At 41.0% G+C, this 19,989-nt stretch overlaps 2 long non-coding RNA genes across 3 annotated transcripts in view; one reads left to right on the top strand and one right to left on the bottom strand.

The window, feature by feature from the left end:
- Positions 1-13,247, top strand: part of LOC134729126 (uncharacterized) — a 78,827-nt gene extending 65,580 nt beyond the window's left edge. Inside the window, exon 3 of one of the 2 annotated variants that reach the window (XR_010110001.1) lies at positions 10,990-13,247. This is a non-coding gene — a long non-coding RNA (uncharacterized LOC134729126). Of the gene's footprint in view, positions 1-10,776 lie in introns of both variants that reach the window. The other variant, XR_010110010.1, reaches the window with a different exon arrangement.
- Positions 1-19,989, bottom strand: part of LOC130541216 (uncharacterized) — a 139,038-nt gene that overhangs the window by 74,811 nt on the left and 44,238 nt on the right. The window contains exons 2-4 of the long non-coding RNA XR_008955260.2: positions 13,493-13,613; positions 9,346-9,454; positions 8,687-8,783 (exon numbers count right to left, since the gene is read on the bottom strand). This is a non-coding gene — a long non-coding RNA (uncharacterized LOC130541216). The remainder of the gene's footprint in view (positions 1-8,686; positions 8,784-9,345; positions 9,455-13,492; positions 13,614-19,989) is intronic.

Here is a 19,989-nt window from a genome sequence, read left to right as displayed (position 1 = left end):
CAATACAATAGTCATTCAGAAGGAGATTCATAACCCAAGGGAAGGATGTACAATTCCATGGTAGGACCAACAATTCCCTTTTGAAATCTACTACACATATTGGGCAGTGTTCTTTCATCACTCAGCATCGCTTGGCTTCAGTTTCCACCCTCGTCAGAGTCCACCCTCATTCTTCTTGTCTCCTGTGTCTCCCCTAGCCCCACTCTCTGCGCTCGCCAATGTGCTCCCTCTCACCTCCCAAGCTTCCACTTCCCTGCTTAGCACACTCTGAAGGTATTCTTTCTCCCTAAACCAGCTTTTCCCTGTTACTACCCAGCACATCCATATATAACAACAACAAAAATCCTCTCTTTATTCCCATGGACAGGTAAAAAAGAGGTAAAGGAAAATCCTGACAGTTAAATGCATTGAAAACAGAAAAGAACTAAAATTCAAATCTCCAGGCTCTGAGCTCTTTTTAGTAGTCTACATGGCTTATGGCTTGTAAGAATTTACCAGTGACCTAACCTCCTTGTTTTGGAGCTCTCAAGCAAAAACGTCATTCACTCTCTTTGTCTTTACGATCTCTCTCTCAATACACACCCACACAGAGAGAGAGAGAGAGAGAGAGAGATACACAGAGTTTCTTGACTTGGTTTAGGATGGGGAGGGCTGGGCATATGGAAGTTGATGCATCAAAGGCCTCCATATCTTGGTGAGGCTGCTGGAGGGAGGAGCAAGTGCACTTTCGCTTAACAGAAAGATATTTGGCTTTTTTGCCCCTCTCAAATATCTAGGTGAGCATCAATCTACATAACATCTATAAAGACTGCTGAGCTATTCAAAGACCAGCATTACACTGCACAGTGTTACTTAACAAGGAGACTAGCAACAGCTTACATCCTTACAGCCAAGGAATTTCTAGTCTTGGCCTTTAGTCAGGAAAGGAAGAGAGTGGAAATTGAAAATCATTCTGATATCTGCCTCACTGTAAGGATCCATATTAATGTCAAATGAATAAGATTGGTTTCAATAGCAGTGTATGTGAGTTAAATTTGTGAAAACTGCATCCATGGAGATTTGCAAGCATCAAAGAGCAGGCTGCGGGGAACTACCCTGAATCCAGCTGTCTTAGTCCATTTATGTTACTATAAGAGATTACTTGAGGATGGGTAATTTATCAAAAAAAGAGGTTTAGCTGGGCGTGGTCGCTTGCACCTGTAATCCCAGTGCTTTTAGGGACCAAGGTGGGAGGGTTGCTTGAGCCCAGAAGCTCAAGACCATCCTGGGCAACATAGTGAGACCCTGTCTCCACAAAAAAATATTTTTTTTAATTAGCCAGGTGTGATGGCACAAACCTGTGGTCCCACCTACTCAGTTGGCTGGGGTGGGAGGATAACTTGAGGCTGGAAAGTTGAGTCTGCAGTGAGCCATGATCACACCACTACACTCCAACCTGGGTTACAGGGCAAGACATTGTCTCAAAAAAAAAAAAAAAAAAAAAAAAAAAAGAAAAGAAAAGAGATTTGTTTTGCAGGCTTGCAGGCTGTACAAGAACCATGGTGCTAGCATCTGCTTCTGGTAAGGGCCTCAGGCTGCTTCCATTCATGGCAGAAGGCAAAGAGAAGCTGGTGTGTATAGATCACATGACAAGAGAGGAAGCAAGAGAGAGGAAAGGATCCAGGCTCATTTTAACAGCCAGCAACTGAGGGAACACTCTCATGGGAATAGACTGAGAACTCACTCATTACCTTGAGGATAGCACCAAGCCCGTCATGAGGGATCTACCCCCATGATCCCAACACCTCCCACCAGGCCCCGTCGCCAACACTGGGGATAAATTTCAACATGAGACTTGGTGGGACCATACAAACTCTATCCAAACCATAGCACCAACTAAATTATTGATGCTAAGTTTTCAAGAACAATTCACCTTGGGGGCACAAGGTAATTACACAAAGCTCCGATACAACAGCTGGAGAAAATAACCCAAACAAATAAACAGGGCCCATCTAGGGGAAAAAATGTCCTCCAAAAGGGCAGCTTAATAAAGTGCATGTGTTCAGTTGATTGTGGGGAGAAATTATATTATTTTGCTCTGGCATATTATATTTGTATGTAAACATCATATTTTCAAATAGGATTGTGTTCTCAGCCCAGCATCACCAGGAAAGGCAGAAGTGTCCTGAATGTTCAACAATATACCATACAGATTCTTTTTATTAAAATCTCATTTCACTGGGATAGCTCCTTTGAGAGAGATGTGCAGAATAATGCTAGGAAATCAGTGAACCAACACCACTTAATTATATCACGCATATTAAAAATTTCTGCTTATGCATTCGCTATGCACTTTGCTGCACTTAGTGCACAGGGAGAGCAAGGACGTCACTGGCTCGGGAGCTTGGGATAATTATTTTTTTTCCTTTTTTCCTGTTCCCTCCTTTCCAGCTTTTTTAATCAAATAAGAGACGGGGCAAATCAAAGTTATTCAGTCTTCACCCCCTCTTTGCAATGCTACCACTTCAAAAGTGTTTTATTTGGCTCCTTTCATCAACAGAGCTCTGAATGATCAATGGGAAATAACTGCTAAGTCACCCAGCACAGATTTTCGTCATTACCTGTTCCTGCTCTGGACTCAGCCCCAGCCCTGGGGAGCTTCTAAACCATGTGTTCAGCTCCTTCGGGACCCACTTGATTACCCTGGAGACAGCAAGACAGCTCCAGCTCAAAAATCAGATGATGCTAGGATTTTTTCATTTTTTATTATAAGATTAAAGGGAAAATGGTTACCCCTATGGCTTGACAAACACATATAGTTTATTTCAAAAATGGGTAGCTGTGGGAAAGAAAGGAATATCTGAGCACATGATTTTATCCAATTATGGCAAGATTTAGTATAAATCAAAAACACCAATCCTGAATTCTTGTAGCTGATTAGATCTTCATTCTTTCATTCATTGTAATAGAAATAGTGGCAGGAGCCCATAGTGCCAGCTACCTTGGAGGCTGAGGCCGGAGGGTCCCCAGAGCCCAGGAGTTTGAGTCTAGTGTGGGCAATATAGTGAGACCCTGTCTCCTAAAAAAATACATAATTTAATGGACAGCTACTTTGTGCTGTGTTCTGTGCAAGGCACTAGTATTGGAGAGTCCATTGACAATCAGAAAGAGATCTTGTTCACAGAGGAGAGTAATGAATTAACAGAGGAAATGAATGTGTGTGGATTGTTCTAATACCAGATAGAGGGCGGCAGCAATGATGGCAGAGGTTGACCTAGAATGCTATTGTTTCAAGAGAGGGAGAGTTTCCCTTGGCTTGATGATCCAAGGAAGACTTGTTGAAGAAAATGTTATTTTATCTGGGTCTTGAAGCATTAGTAGAATTGCACACAGGGTACATGCTAAGAGGAAGAAAAGAAATGTTCAGGCAGAAGGAATAGCAAGCATACACAAAGGCCAAGTTAGAGAACGTGGGGACTGTGTTAGGAACCCAGTGAATAGTTTCAGGGAAGGAAAGGAGCCTGAAATAAAGTAGCAGATGAAGTGGATGTCAGGGAGTTCCCAAGTGCCTGACAATTTCATCAATTCTCTTCGATGGTAAACAAAACAAGACAAAACCCTAGAGGCAGTTCTTTGTACGGAAGTCCTTCAGTTTTGTGTCATGTGGCCCTGTTACCCTGCCTGAAGGCGGCCTCTTTGTTTGTGCACCATCTCTTGTCTACATAATCTGCTCTTCTGCTTACCCGTGCTTTCTGTTCAGCTTGCATATGGCATTGTCTGGCCCTGGTGTGACTGCAGACTTGAAAGAGTTAACACAGTTTTCACCTTGCATCTCCTTACCTAAGTGTCTTTGTACCTCAAATCTGAATTCTCAAAAAAAAAAAAAAATTTGTTGGATTGGACTGATTCAGGTACACATTTCTAGTTCCACCAGTTGTGACTGGAGAAAATGGCACCCCAGGGCAAATACGGCAGCCCATGTCCATCCCTGAAGCAGCTGCTATACGTAAAAGTGATATCAGTAGGCATTTACCCCAAACAATAATCATAAGTTTCTAAAATGTCACAAATGTCTGCAAACACTTAAGAAGATAAGGAGGTCTGCAATGCATACCTTTAGAAATTATTTCAGAAAGGTAAGAAATTTGAAAGTTTTGGCATTCACAGAAACGACCTTCAGTTACGTGAACAATCGCGATATCGAGATGTTTGTAACTCCGCACTGCTGAATAAATGAGATGATTCACTCCCTTGAGTCCCCATGACCTCTCTGAGATTCATGGATGTAATAATTTGCTTCATTGCTCTCCACTCCAAGATTCCCAATAGTATGTTAAGTAGGAAAACGAAGCCTTTCTTTACCTCATCCCATATGCATTCAAATCACTTGTAGTGTGCAGAACATAGTTTATGCATCCACTTATGTAAACTTACCAGGATTATGAACAGAATATATTCTCACCAGGCAAGGGCAGTGTTTTACTTTTATAGGATACATAATCTGATAAACAGTGTCAGCAGAAAAAGGGATTTTACCAGGTAATGGTTAAGAAAGTGGAGGGGGACTGCAAATAGATACTTTAAAAACCTTTTTAGTGCTGGTTGCCTTTCCTTTATAAGGTTACCACAAAGCCAACTAATGTTACAGTGTCTGATGATTTTAATGCACCAATATTGGCTGTAAATTCCTTTCCTTGGGCGAGGATGCACAGATCAAAATGCAGCTGCCACTACTGCTGCTTCCAGCATACCACTAAATTTGACTAGCTTGCCCCAATAGTTAATTAAGTGATAACTGATTATGTGGGTGTGAGCATGTTGTGCACCTATAACACACACACACACACTACCAACAGCAGAAAATTAAGCTCATCGTTCCTATGAACATATATGACTGTTAAACCCATAGATCTACCACTATAGTTGACTCCTCTGACAGCCCCAAACTTAAATATGATCCGTGTTTTCCCATCTATAAGGTGGTATACTATTAACTTGGTTTTTGTGATTCTTGAGGTAATCTAGAAATGTTCTCTCTCTATGTTTATAATCTTAGCATACCAATTTTACTAAAAATGTCCTACTTAGATCCTGCAGGCATCCAGGGCTCAGCTAAGATTTTCTGCTTCCAATTAAAGAGAAGAATTGAAACATTTAGGGAAAATATTAGGCTATCCAATGAGTGTCAGTAGCTGAAATTTTCTATTAGTACAGATGATAAGAATTATTTTGCTATGTGAGCCTGATCTGTTTCCACAGTACTTGAAATGTCCACAATGTATGTAAATCCGAGGAGTTAGTTGTAAGTTAGAGCTGAAACCGAAAGGAAACAGAAGCAAAGAAAGCCCCTGTAACTGAGAGGGGCTGATTTCCGCAAATGGTCACTGAATTTGATTCTGAGTTTCTCAGTGGCCAAAGCCAAAGGGGCTCATGCTTTGTTACTGAGGCAGTGTTTTAAGGCTGCAAACCAATGATTTTTAAAACATATTGTTCCAAAAGTCAATTGCTTGGGGCTAAGAACCAAGAGAATATGTCCACTATTTAGAATATACGGACTGATAGCCTTGAAATTTGTAATAAGAGAAGCAAACTGTTACATATGTTTTCCTTTGGTATTAAGTGCTATAGATTATGGAATGTGAGCAATTCCACCTTCTGTTGGCCACAAAAGCATGTCCCTCACCCTATAATAAATGAATAAACCTGGAAAGGGATGCAATGTGCATATGTACCAACTGGCCAAGTGTTATCAATCCATGACGGAAAATGAGGGCGCTTTTCCAGGGCTACTCAAGTTATTCTCAGAGGCCCCCAGGGGCCTCAGGATTCTTCTGCAGTGGCTCCTTCATCAAGGTCAAGCACCACATTACCCCTCCATCACCAAGGTCCCTGTGGGACTGCCACTGGTCTGGTCTCCATCTCTGCTCATTTGGAGGCTCTTGTCTCCCTGCAAGTGCTTTCCTTAATGCTCTCCACAGCAAACCTGGGACAAGGTCCACTTTTTAAAAAAGATTTTGTTTTGAATGTCAAAGATAAAGAAATGAAAATAGACTGGCAAATTGAGACTTACAAATATTTGCACTCTTTACTTTTCCTAAAGCCCACAGACACGGGTCCTAAGGAGTCTTAACCTTCCTCCTGATCCATCCACACATAGAATTCCTCGAGGTTCTGAGTCGTGTGCTCTTTTAGGTCTCTGGCTTGCTCCTGCAGAAACCTAGAAGGCTCTTGCTTCTTCCCCTTCCCCTGGTTCACACGACACCAATCTTGGCCTTGTCTCAAGTGTCATTTCCTCCAGGAATGTACCCCAATAAGCCTCTCACTGCCTAATCAGGTCAAGGCACCCTGTGTTACCGTCACTGCTCAGTGATCTTTCATTTCACATTTCATAGTTGTGCTTTTATTTTTCATGTTTAAAAAGCGATTTGTCACCCAAAAGAAGTAGAATCAGGGACTCAAACACCTTTGAACACCTGTATGTTCATAGCAGCATGATTCACAATAGCCAGAAGGTGGAAGCAACCCAAGTGTCCATCAACAAATAAATGAATAAATAACATGTGGTGGATTCATACAACAGAATATTACTCAGCCTTAGAAAGGAAGGGGATTTTGACACATGCACAGCCTGGATTAACTTTGAAGACATTATGCTAAGTGAAATAAGCTCATGACAAAAGGACAAATAGAAGTTCTACTTGTATGAGATATGTAGAGTAGTCAAATTCATAGAGATAGGAAGTAGAATGCTGGCTGTCAGGTGCTGTGAAGACAGGAAGATGGGGGTTCTTGTTTGACAGGTATGGAGTTTCAGTTCAGCAAGCTGAAAAGAGCTCTGGAGATGGATGGTGGTGATGATTGCACAACCATGTGAATGTACTTAATGCCACTCTGGACGTGTAAAAATGGTTAAGATGGTAAAAACTTATGTGTATTTGACCACAATTAGAAATAATAAATAGACAAATAAAATTGATTTTTAAAAAGCCATTTAATACTTATCTCCCTCTCCTAGACAATAAGCTTTCCAAGGATAGAAGCTGTGTCTACTTTTTCAGTGTTGTTTTCCTGTACCTGGCATGTAGTAATCACTCCATGTGTACCTCTTGAAAATAAGATAAATGAGTGCATGGCAGGACTAGATCATCCTCTTTTTACAGGGCCACTAAATATATCTGTGTCTCAGCTTCACATTACCTCTTGAGACCCCCCTACACCAGGCAGGAAAAATGTCCACTTCACTGTGTAATTTTCATCATTCAAGTTCTTATTTCCTTGATATCTGCCTCCACCCAGGATGAGTGATGATGAGTCTCCCACCCCTACACACCCTTCTAGGGAATCCCCCAAGAAGCGTGGCCTCATTCTTTGGCCTCAGAAGAACAATCATATCAGAATATGATATCACAACATCAGTACACTTTCCAAAAGCTTGGTCATTCTATCTGATATAACCCTACCATTAGGACAAAAACCGTTCCATTGGGAATAGCTGTGATGAACTCAGGACAGTTCTCTACACCAGTGAATGGAGAACAGCATGTTGGTGAGTCCTTTCTAAAGTCTTCTGTGTCAATACTCAGTTCCTGTAAGTAACTACTCGAGCCAAAATACCTGTAAGAACTGACTCTGTAAGGACACACCATAGTTTTCAGCACAGGGTACTCTAAACTCACATAGAGTCCCCCAAAACTGTATGCTCCCCATTTCCTTTCCTCTTAAAAATTCTAGAACATGAAAGAAAATCAATACAGTTTTGACCCAGCCATGCACAATAATTTACACTACCTATGTTACCAAGCAGGACATTTATTTTTCAATCTTAAATATTTTGATTTAGATTAATGACACTTGAACTTTGCCTCAAAACTTGAGGAACAATTGGTAACCAACTGGTGTATTTCAACTGGTCCTAGAACAAAGGGACTATCTTCCCTAAATAAATATTAACATTTTTAATTTTAATTATATATCAAATAGATTTTAAGTTTAAATGGTAGGTTTTATAGTTCTTACCCATCACGGTTACAGAAATCTCTGGCTTTGATTTTTAACCAAGACACACATTATTTCTACACATGCCCAGTACTTAGGTGCTCACCTTCTTGTTAAATCTGTGCTTTTAAAAAATATCTCTTCAAGTCTTGCAGAAAGTATCAACCGTTTATCGGTTTCTTTATTAAAGATATTATTTCTTTATTAAAGATATTATATCTTTATTAAAGATATTTCTTTAATATCTCTCCCCAATATTTAGTAATACCTTTTCCAATCCTGAATTTTTATCACAGAAAAAGCCAACAACAGAGAACAGGAAATTGTCAACCTCATGTCAGAGCTTACAGTGAATTTTTGAAAACCCACAGCTTTAATGTATAAATCCGGAAGTTTTCTTGTTTTATTTCTCTCCCCAACAAAATATACTTATTGCCTCATTGTAGCCATAAAACCTGGGGAGACAAATCCATCTCCTACTCTAAGATCCTTCCCAGATTCCAATCACCTCTGAATCATACTGAGGCCACTTTCTACAAGGGTGACCTAAGCAAAGCTTGCCACATATACCATCTTCCCATATCACACACTGAGATAAGACAACGACTGCAGACATTTAATCTTGTGCAAACAATGATCTCTGTTAGAAGCCACTGAAATAGAAAACTAAATATTCTGCTGCTTTTGAAAAAATTCAGGTAGATGGTGTTACCTATCTTGTGACCTGAAGATGCTTCTTGCTGTGTGTTTCCCACATGATGGTTTGTACCAGGAAAGGACGTAGTCAGCATACCTGTGTGATTCAGGGACTGCAATGAAAATTGAGCCATCAGGAACTGTTCTTTTTTGGCAGGCATCCCCAAAACATAGCAAATCATTCAGCAAAGAGGTACTATACAGAGGTGAGGTACAGGAGCCCTGGAACCAGCTAGTTTCCTCCCCAGCTGCTCTGCTTGCTAAGCACATGACTGTGTGCAAGGTGTTTAATCTCTTGCTGTCTCCATTTCTTCATCTATAAACTGGGGGTAACAGTTGTCTTTACTTCAGAGAATTGTGATGAGGGCAAATTGAATAGTGCATGCACAGTGTTCACAGTATCCTGTGAATGGGTCATGGTTTACGTGCACTATTTTACATTTAAAATGTAGTATCCTTACTGCATACCCAGCATGCACTAAGGACCCAACGAATATTAGCTAATGTCACTATTTGCTTCTTTCTTTAATTGATTTCTAGCTCCCACTGTTTTCAAGGACCTTAGCTTAAACCCGATTCTTTACATTGCACATCACCTCTTCTCTCCTCTCCTCAGTTACAACAGGAAAATGAAATGTCCCCTCCCTCCTCAGCTGAACAATCATTTATATTCACCTGCTCTATCGGGGCCTAAGAGGAAACCAGCTATGGAGAGAATTCAAAAGTAGAAAGCCGGGTGAAAGGTCTCTCAGGAGTGCGAAGGCCATTTTTTCACTCGTTTGCTCTGCAGAGGAAAATAAAATGGACCTGAAACAATTACTCTGAAAAATGAGTTGGGGGTGGGCAAAAGAATCTCATTCAATATGTGTGTGTGTGTGTGTGTGTGTGTGTGTGTATGGTTTTTTTTTACCTATGGGAGACCAAAATGCCTTAAGTCTGTGGCTTCTCTTCAATGCAGGTAAATTGTGTGCCCCAAGCCCACTAGTGGCTAAACTAATAAATTGATCTAGTACTAGTTTAGTCAAAGAGTTGTCAAAAAGAATGAAAGACTCCGGGCTGTTTCTTTCTACCTAACATGGCTCTATCTTGCTCAGTTTTATTTGGGGTTCTTAGTGTGGGGGCACACAGAGGAAGCAGATGGGGAACCTGTCAAAGCTTAACTCTCTGCCATTGAACTACTGAGGAATTAAAAGGTAACTATATCTAGTAGCCTCACCAAATGAAAGGCTGTGCTAAGATCATCATGAACATTATGAATGGCAGTGAAGCTCCATATAGGTTAATGAGAAGGAGTAGTGAAAACAGTCAATGATAAGAAGTTCCATTCACTTTACCATCCTTCTCTGAAAAACTCCTCAGGGGTGGGACATGGTCTGAAAGGTAAGTATGAGGACACATGAGTCACTTAGTGATTTTCCTGAAGTAGACAGCACCCCGAGTAGGTGGCGTAGCTGAGAAGGGTTGAGGGGACAGACAGCCCACCATACCCATTTGCCCCATGAAGCACGTTGCAAATCTTCTCTGCAGTCTTCTGTGTCAATATTTATCTCCTAAAAACAACTGCTCAAATGTTCTTCATGGTGGGGGAGAATGTTTACAAGAAGGGTTGTTCTGTGTGAAGGCACCTCCTTCCCCTGGTCCCAGCAGGCTGTGACATGAGTTTGGGCTACTCCTGGTTACCAGTCATTCTCCTCTCTGTGCAAGACAAGGAACAAAGAAAGAGCAGGTGTGCAGTGGAGTTGGGGATGTTGAAGAGTGTTGAGCATAACTGATGGACTTTTCTGTCATTCTGAGAGCTTTCCTGAGAAAAAGAATGTCCATGTATATCATAAGCTTGAAATAATAGACTGACAGGGGAGAGATGTATGGCATGAGTAGCAGGGCATATGGTTGGGGACTCTATACGACTAGTGGGGTAGATTTCCAAGTAGTGCTAATTTCCTTCAGGTCTCTGCTCAAAGGTCACCTTATCTGTTTTACATGAAATAGCCTCCATCCACTTCTCCATTGACACTCCCCACCCACTTTACCTTGGGTATAGTACTCTGACATTCTCATCACCACCAGACATAACCATGCATTCACTTGTCCATCTGCTTCCTCCAGCCAGGGCATAAGCCTCAAGAGAATCAAGACTGCTGTGTTCATTGCTTCATAATCAGCACCCAAGACAATGCCTGGAACATAGTGGTGTTCAGTAAATATTGCTGACGGATGAGTAAATCTGTTGTATCTGTTTAGTTTTTACACAAGACTCCTGGGAAGAGAAAAGCATGCCAAGCATCAACTTTAGAATAGTCTAATCTTCTCGTTTTACAGACAAGAAAACTGAGGCTGAAACAGGTCATGGTTTATGCCAAGTCTGGCTGATGCAGAGAATGAGGCTGAGGCTCCATGGTCCACTGAGCAGCCTGTCCTCAAGAGCACAGACAATTTTGCTGAGCACATCTGACATATGACAGGGTGATGGAGAGGAGCTGGAAGGACATTTCCTGGGCACGCCTGAGACATTCCCCAAATGAAAAGGAGAAAATTGAATCCAGAGACACTGAACAAATGGGAAAAGAAGGAACGACCATGCCCCTGTCTGACAGGCTGCCCGCCTGGGGATGGCAACGGGAGAAAGCAGATGGCTGCGCTGGCACACAGCAGCTGGCTGGAGCAGTACAAATTGAGCACCCTTGGTGAATATCATTAGGGTAAGTGGTGCACTAAAACACCTAGAGGAAGAACAAGCAAGCAGAACACACACACACACAGACACACACACACACACACACATGCATTTTTAAATTTTCAGTTTATTCTTTCAATTTCCCTTCACTACAAGGTAGGCTCCATGAAGACAGGGCCTTTGTCTGTCTTAATAATTATTAGTTGGATACATGAAAAGATGAATGAATTAATTATTAAGCATCTCCCGTAATAGACATAGTGCTAAGCATAGAGGATGGTTTCTGCATCAGGAGGAATCACAAGGGGAAATAAATAAGACCTTCAACTACCAAGTGGTGTGTTTAGTGTTATGAAGGAGCTGAAAGGGTCCCAGAAGAAGCTAGGCTTTGGGGGTCAGGAGGTCTCAAGAAACGCACCAGGTGGTGGTTGAAGATTAGCTCAGGTATTACAAGAAAAGCCTAAATGGATCAGAAGTAGAAGATGGAGAACTGAGAGAATAGCATGTGCTAAAGCCAGAAACAAGAGGGGGCTAGAGGAACTCCAAGCAGCACCACGTCATGTGGAAGGGACATAGCCTTTTGAATTAGACAGACCCAAGTTCAAATTCTAACACTGCTCCTTACTACCTGAGTATTTTTGAACAATTTACTCTGCTAGACTGATCTTTGGTTTTAAAAATCGGTAACATAGGAAAAATATTGCCAGCATTTCAGGTTCTTCCAAGGATTACATGAGATCATGTTTTCTATAGAGGATGACATGGTTGAGATCAGGAATTGCTGGCTGCTACTCTAGTGTGGAATCGGGGAAAGGTGGCCTGAACCAGCAGGCAGGGGTCAATTCATCTGTGGCTTGAGGGTCCCAGGAGAATTTTGTACTTTGACCAGGAGGCATGAGGAGGAGTTGCAGGGTTTCAAATAAAGGGATTATGAGAGTGCAGGCAATGAGACTTTTTATTAGTCACTCACAATAATCCTGGAAGGAAATAAAGGTCTCTCCAAGGAAGATGCAATGGGAATGAAGAGGAGAGGATGCACATAGGATACACAGGAGGAAGAACTGATAGGACTTTATTACTTATGGGTCCTATGAAAGGGAGAAACATCTAGAACTATTTCTACTCATACTTCTTAGTAAGCTCTTCAGATGAGAGTCAGAACCAAACTCTTTTTTAACAGCGGGCAATAAAATAAGTACAGGATCCAGAGTAAAGGTTTACAATGTTTTATAGAAAGATATTTTAATTTGAATTTTACGAAAGTATCAATCTGCAATAGATTCCTCATTTTAGTTGAAGAACCATTGGTTTACTACAGTGCTGTCCAATGCAAGCCACGTATGTAATAGGTGACATTTATGTTAATATTATTTTTTATTTAACCTTATATATCCAAAGTATTTTCATTTTGTGATGGTTAATATTGAGTGTCAACTTGATTGGATTGAAGGATGCAAAGTATTGTTCCTGGGTGTGTCTGTGACGGTGTTGCCAAAGGAGATGAACATTTGAGTCAGTGGGCTGGGAGAGGCAGATCCACCTTCAACTGGGTGGGCACAATATAATGAGCTGCCAGTGCAGTAGGATAAAAGCAGGCAGAAGAACGTGGAAAGACCAGACTGACCGAATCTTCCAGCCTTCATCTATCTCACATGCTGGATGCTTCCTGCCCTTGAACATCAGACTCCAAGTTCTTCAGTTTTTGGACTCTTGGACTTACACAAGTGGTTTGCCAAAGGCTCTCAGGCCTTCGGCTGCAGACTGAAGGCTGCACTGTTGGCTTCCCTACTTTCGAGGTTTTGGGACTCAGACTGGCTTCCTTGCTCCTCAGCTTGCAGAAGCCTATTGTGGGACTTCACCTTGTGACCATGTGAGTCAATAACCCTTAATAAACTCCATTTCATATGTACATGTATCCTATCAGTTCTGTTCCTCTAGAGAACCCTGGCTAATACACATTTCAACATGCAATCAATATAAAAATATTAATGAGGCCAGGTGCAGTGACTCACGCCTGTAATCCCAACACTTTGGGAGGCCAAGACAGCCAGATCGTGAGATCAGGAGTTCGAGACCAGCCTAGCCAACAGAGTGAAACCCAGTCTCTACTAAAAATACAAAAAATTAGCCGAGCATGGTGGTGGGTACCTGCAATCCCAGCAAATCAGGAGGCTGAAGCAGGAGAATCACTTGAACCCAAGAGGCAGAGGTTGCAGTGAGTCGGCTTGCACCACTGCATTCCAGCCAGGACAACAGTGCCAGACTCCACCTAAAAAAAAAAAAAAATATATATATATATATATATGAGATATATTGCATTTTTGTAATAAAAATCCAGGGTATATTTTGCAATTATAACATAGCTAAATTTGTAGTAGCCACATTTTAAGACCTCAGTAGCCACATGTGCCTAATGGCTATAGTGCTTAGTGACACAGCTATAGTGCTGAGGTGGATGGTCACAGGTGATTGAGTGGATGGTCATACTTTAACCACGTCTTAGAAGAAGCACAGCGTTAGAGGGAAATGCTTGTTCCCCACTCTCCTAATTTTGCTTCAGAGAGATTTATTCTAAACATACCAAGCCTCTTGCTTTACCCCTTACTCCTCGCCTAGAAAAGTAGAGTGAATTTCCTATGGATAGTTTTGGGAAAATAAGCCAGGCGTGTCCAACTCAGCAACTCCATCCTTCTCCTTTAAAAAGCCAGCCTGACGTGGTAAACAAGGGACCTGTGCTTCTCCTCTTGGGTACCCCCTTCATGTGGGAAGGCCTGCCGTGGCCTGGCACTGCCTTGATCCACAAGGTAAATTCTCCTAGTTCTGAGGTTGTGCCTGCAAGCTCCTTTGACACAAAAGTCATATTATCCAAATTATTCTTTATCATTCATAAAGACAATTCTCAGCCTCCAGCTCTGTCTGCATTAGCAGAGGCTGCTCCTAGGGACAGGTGTAGAAGAACAGGGTCTCTGCAAAGGCATGGGCATCTCAGGAGAGGATTTTTGAGGTGCTGGTGGCTATAGCATGACATTAAATTAGCAAATGGCCTAAGTACACATGTGTGACCCATGCAGAGACTAAGCAGATGCTGGCAGGCCACAGAGTCCTTAGTAAGCACAGCTGTGGTAAGGATTCTATTATAGAAAAAATAAAATTTTCTTTCTGCCATTGTTTTAGACTTCAGGGAAGGCACAATATTTGCTGTTTTTAAACTTCAAAAGAGTTGAGATCCACGTGTATCTCAGAAAACTAGGGAAGTAAATTGTTAATGTCAAAATTGTCAACAGTGTATTAGCTGCCCCAAACTCCATTGTATATCCTTAAGAAGAGAATGATGGCATAACTAATCTTGGGGTTTAGTTGTTTTGCTCTCAAACTCAAGAATGAGCCACCACCAAATGTTCTCAAGCTAGTTCATGATTACTTAAGAACACACGGTGGAGACAGCTTCTTAACCTTCAGCAGCTCCACAGTCATATTGGTGTAGGATTGTATAACACCTGTAAAAAAGAGAATGTGGTTTCTCTGCAACTAAATATATTCCATGCTCAACTTGTTCGGTTCAGAACTGAAGAAGTAGGTCTGTATAATTCTGGGGCTCATCTGTCACTCACACAAAATAGTGCCCTCCAATTTAGCATTTCTAAGCAATTATGGTGATATTTTGGCTTCCAACTAATTATTTTTCATTTCACATTTTCTACATAAAGCTCTGAGAAAAATAAAAGTTTCATTTTGGAGATACATATATATATATTTTTTTTTTTTTTTTTTTGAGTCAGAGTTTTGCTCTTGTTGCCCAGGCTGGAGTACAATGGCGTGATCTCGGCTCACCACAACCTCTGCCTCCCGGGTTCAAGCGATTCTTCTGCCTCAGCCTCCTGAGCAGTTGAGACTACAGGCATGCACCACCATGCCCAGCTAATTTTGTATTTTTAGTAGAGATGGGGTTTCTCCATGTTGGTCAGGCTGGTCTCGAACTCCCGACCTCAGGTGATCTGCCTGCCTTGGCTTCCCCAAGTGCTGGGATTACAGGCGTGAGCCACCGCTCCCAGCCCTGGATATATATTTTTAAACGCCAGAGAAATATCAAATCATTCTACAGGTAATTGACTACATTGTCTAAAGATATTAAAATTAATTTGAGTAGAGATGAAGATGTGGAAGTAATCAGAATGCACACACACACTCACACACACACACACGTATATATATGATGTTTGAAGACATAGATATAAGAAGTCCCCCAAGAAGCTTTTAAGAGAAGAGAGGGGGGTAAGAGCTGAACTCTGAAGAATACTAACATTTGAGGGATATACAAAGAAAGGAAGGAAACTAAGAAATTTCCAGAAGAAAGTAAGAATATGATGTTTCTATGGACGAAGACAGAAAGAATGTTTTAAGAAGGGAATGGCTGACCGAGTGTAAATAATATTTATAATCTTACTCATTCAACAAACATTTATTGAGTATCTATTATAGGCAGAGACTATTCTAAGCACTGGCAATTCAACAGTGAATAAGACAATATCTTTTCCCTCATGGAGTTTGTGATCTAGTGTAAATTCACACAGACGAAGTAAGATAAGAAAGGACTGAAAGTGATCCATTGGGTTTGACCATTTATTAATTATTAGGGACTTCAGTAAAAGGAAATTCAATGGTGTAGAGGGATAACAGCAGACAGGAGTGGGTTTATGAGTCCATGGAGCTGGGAAGTAACGAGACAGGGTGGTAGCTGGACAATGTGCAGTCCATAGTGGGTGATGGCTATGGAGAATATTCAAGGGAGGAAGGTAGGAAGAGCCAGCAGAGACAGAAACTAAAGACCAAAGGAAGAAGATACAAAGTGATCTGTCACTGATAAACAATGCATGAGTAAATACAATAAATCCTCAACTAATGTCATAGATAGGCTCCTAGAAACTGCTACTTTAAATAGAACAACATAAAATACAACCAATTTTACCATAGGAGAATTAATATAAACAAGAGTTCAGTTCTTAAGGCATATTTCTTGTCACAAAAACATCACCAAACTTCTAAATAAAGGCCAAAACACTTCTAATATTAAACATTGAAATAAATGTGAGCTATACATACATTAAAGAGAGATTAATGAAAACAAGATAATCATTTATGCACTTATTTCAGCTCAGGGTTGCAGGTGGTTGGAGACTATCCCAGCACTCAGGATGCAAGGCAAAAACCCACCATGGCCAGGCCACCATTCCATCACAGAACACAGGCACACATGCAACCACGCTCACTCACACTGGGACCACTGAGATACCCCAAGGAACTTAGCAGGCACAGTGCTGAGATGTGGGAGGAAATCAGAGTACCCAAAGAAACTCACAAAGCCACAGGAAAATGTGCAAACTCCACACAAACAGTGGCCCTGGCTAGGAACCAATTTTGTTTTCTCACCAACCAAATTGGCATTGATAAGACGCAGGAGAATACTCCTTGATCATAAGGATCTCCCAGGCTAGCATAACAACTGAATGAGTGACTCAAATGCTGATCATCATGAATGGAATGAGACATGGTTCTAAGCACCTACAGGGAATATCCCGTGTAATCTTCCCAGCACACCATGCAGGAAGGACAATTATTGTTCCCCTTTGACAGGTGAAGCCACTGAGGGATAGAAAGGTAAAGCACCTGGCCCAGGACAAGCTGGTAAGTGACAGAGCCAGAAATAACAACAAGACAGGCCACAAGTCCAGAGCCTGAGCTCTTACCCACAGAGCTTAACCTCATTTGCTTTTGTTTATCCCCATGCCATATTTTCACTGAAATGTCTCTTTTCTGATGAGGTGTCAACATCATTTATGTCCCCCAGAGTCAAGCCTTTGGTGCATCTGAAAAGTGAATTCATTTTTTTTTTGTTTTTTGACAGAGTCTTACTCTATAGCCCAGGCTGGAGTGCAGTGGCACGATCTCAGCTCACTGCAACCTCCATCTCCCAGGTTCAGGAGATTCTCCTGCCTCAGCCTCCTGAGTAGCTTAGATTATAGGTGCATACCACCAGGCCCAGCTAATTTTTATTTTTTATGTTTTGTATTTTTAGTAGAGAAATGTTGGCCAGGCTGATCTTGAACTCCTGACCTCAAGTGATCCACCTGCCTCTGCCTCCCAAAGTGTTGGGATTACAGGCATGAGCCACCGTGCCCTGGCCTGAAAGGTGAGTTCAAAATGAATGTTTTTCTTATGTTAGCAAACTCAAGAGTGACAAAGAAATCACCTGCTTCAAGAAAATTAACATAAGCTTGTAATCCCAATGCTTTGGGAGGCCAAGGTGGATCACTTGATGCCAGGAGTTTAAGATCAGCCTAGGCAACATAGCAAGACCCTGTCTCTATAAAAAAAAAAAAAAAAATTAAATAAAATGAGAGGAGATGATAAACACTTGACCTTCTGTGGATTATTGTTGACCTGAGGGCTGGGTCACGGCAAGCTCATCTTTGCTTTCCACAACGTTGACAATCATGGAAGACTCTTGTAATTTTTTTCAAACAGGAAGTCTCTCAACACCTTCAGAACATTATCTGTGACTCTCACTTTACCTGACTCCAAAAGAAAATGGGTAGGTTAGAAAGAGAGACACACTTTAAAGCAAACCATGGAAAACATATGGAACTAGGACTGAGTGGAAAATTTTAAAGGTGTTTTATTCTCCAGAGATCATCAAATACAAGAAGAAAATAAAAATAATGAACACACAAAAAGTTTGAAAAAAATTAAGAAACATGCCAAATTCTTAGATGAGCAAGTCTAAAAATAATAATATATAATAACACATTCCATTAAGGCAATCCCGATAAATCTCACTAACACTTTGTTTTAAAATGACAAAATAATTCTAAAGTTAATCTCAGGAAAAATATATAAAAAGACAATAATGGTGGAGATTAGAAGAAGAGACACTTATTCTATCACGTAAGAAGCTGGGCTATAATGAAGCTACAATAACTGAAATCTGGTTCTGGGGCAGAACGAGACTGGAAGATCCATGAGACAGACACAGATAGAAGAATTTAGCGTATGGTTAAGTTGTGATTTTAAATCAGTAGGAAAATGCTAAATTATACAATAAATCATGTTGGGTCAACTGGCTAGCAGTTTGAATAAAATGTAATTTAGATTCTTACCATGTATCTTATTCTAAAATAAATTCAGATGGATTAAATATTTAAATATAAATCAAGCACAGGAAAACACTAGAAGAAAATTTAAGTGGATATTTTTATAATTCTGAAATGGAAATATTTTCTCATCATGCCACCAAAACAAGAAACCATGAAGGCTAAATTTGAATACATAAGAATTCAAAACGTTTATGTGGCAAACTCACTATAACCCAAATTAAAAGAGAAATAAATTAATAAAACATATAACACGGCCTCTTTTGACAGAGTGCTGAGAAAAATGAGATGTCCGTGCTTCTGAGGAATAAAGTGTGGTTTCAATAATTCATGCAAGAAACATTTATTGAGCTGCTCTGAGTCAGGAACTCTTCTACGTGGCAAGGATACAGCTAAGCAGGGAGATGAGGTCCCTGATGTCACTGAGCTTAAAAACCATTTTTAATGTCATGGAGGAGTACTATGATGAAAATAAAGAGAGTGTTAGGGGCTCGTGAGGAGCTGGAGGTCAAAGAAGTTCGTTTTGAAGAGGCGACTGTTAACCTAAGGCCAGAAGGATAAGAAAGAGCAGCCTGGCAGAGATCTGGGGTGAGTGCTTTCCAAGTGGGGGAAATAGCCAGTGTAAGGTCATGAGGTAGGAAGAACCTGGCCTGTTGGAGAGATGAGAAAAAGCCAGGCAGCCAGAGAATGCAAGGCAGAAGGGAGTGTCATACAGGAAGAGACCGAGGAATTGGTGCAGGCTGTGGATCATGCACACCTTCCTAAGCCAGCATTACCTTTTACTCTGAATATGAGAGTAGCCACTGCACCCTTTAAGCAGGTGACTGGCTTCTGGCTCCCTGAAGGAAGAAGCTGCTACTTCTACTTGCTTAGCAATTTCCAAACTTAGCCTACCTTAGCCATTTGCACATGGTGAGGCTCTAGGCATGTACCCCTCAAATCTGAATTACAGCACAAGGTAAATCCATTCAAAACCTCAGAATGGAAATGCAAGTATTCAGAGGTATTAATGTCGTATATAAAGAATCTCAGGGCTTGTCTACCAAATCCAAAATACACTCACCATTCTCAGTCCAGTTAGCTCTTTGCTACCACTTCTTTTTTATTCATGTTTTTGCCAGTCTAGCCAAGTTGAAGGTCAATTTTACTTATGTTTTGTTTTAATTTTAACATCTGAGCCATTTTTGAATGTTCCATGTCTTATAAGCAGATATATGGGCTTTCTTTTTTTAAAAAAATTTAAGTTGTCACATGAAAATCAACCAGAAGCTGAGATTGTTTGATTTCCAGGATTCACAAAGAAAATCATGTGCTTTTTGGAAGGGACTTACATGTGAATAGAGAAGGGACTGACATACATGGATATGAGTATATGTGTTTGTGTGTGTGCACACATGGGTATGGTGGGGGTGGGCAGAGAACCACAACACATACCATGGGCAACAGACACCTACATGTGGCCCAAACCAAACACAACTCCCCACAAATTCTCTGTGA

This window comes from Pan paniscus, chromosome 1, assembly GCF_029289425.2.
Source record: "Pan paniscus chromosome 1, NHGRI_mPanPan1-v2.0_pri, whole genome shotgun sequence".
NCBI lineage: Eukaryota > Metazoa > Chordata > Mammalia > Primates > Hominidae > Pan > Pan paniscus.
This window is presented reverse-complemented; position numbering and strand designations above follow the sequence as displayed.